Below are 1,074 nucleotides of genomic sequence, written 5' to 3'. Positions count from 1 at the left end.
GATTTGAAGAAGGTGGGGGGGCCAACTTCACTCAGGTCTTTTCACTGCAGCGTCTGAATGTACCCGTTGTGTGGCTGATTAAGATTGCTGCTGTTGTTTTATTATGCTCTCACCAAAGGGCATTTGTTTTGTAGTTTAGATGCTCTCCATTAATTGGCTATAAGGTCGTCTTCTAGAGCTGGAGTTGTAGCACAAGCACTACAGAGCCAGAAAAACAGTTCATATTTCTATTTTTTAATCTTATGAACTAGCTAATTGGGCACAGCCTTATAGAACTGGGTGGATGCAATGTGGGATTTGTTTTTGTTCAACATTATTTTGTCATTAATTTATGTTTCTACTAATTTGATTCGCAGTTGTTTTTGGTTACCTCTCAGATTGTTGCTAGTCTTGTCCTGGGTTCCTCTGCTTTATTGGGTTTTAAATTAGAATAATAAAGTCTATTTTTAATATTGTAAAGTAATGTATAAATAAAATATATTTTGTATAATGTAACATCAGTTTAAGCCAGACCTACCTGGGTATTGTTAATTGGGAGACCCTAGGCCACTTGATATTATCTGAGTGGTCTACCAGTTGGCTTTGGGGCCACATCCTCAGTCACAATCCCGGTTTCCCCCCCCTCCCCGGTACACTTTAAAGCTGAATTACGTAAAATGCTTTCTACTTATTACTTTTTGCAAATACCATAATGTCAGACAATCTGTGAATACATCAATCTCATTCTCCTCCCTGACCAACTATTGCCTTTTACAGAAATGCACCACTTCAAAAAAACAAACAAAAAAAAAACCCCCATCAAAATAGTATCATTGCTGTCAATCAAAAAATGTTCTGCTAAATGTGCGAATGACAGAGAATAACTCTTAGTTCCAGGGAAACTTTGCAACAGTGGCAGAGAACAAAAGGGGACCATGGATTGGGAGCACCACTTGATCGTGATAAATTTAATATCCTCCTTTTGATTGTTGTTTTAAGATAGCAATTGGTAAAGGCAGAGGACCTCAATCCTTATATAAATTGTATTATACTGTCATGACAGTAAAATGTTTTCAAATATGTTACAAATTGTAA

This window comes from Poecilia formosa, unplaced genomic scaffold (genome assembly GCF_000485575.1).
Source record: "Poecilia formosa unplaced genomic scaffold, Poecilia_formosa-5.1.2 Scaffold276, whole genome shotgun sequence".
NCBI lineage: Eukaryota > Metazoa > Chordata > Actinopteri > Cyprinodontiformes > Poeciliidae > Poecilia > Poecilia formosa.
Note: the sequence above shows the minus strand (reverse complement) of the source record.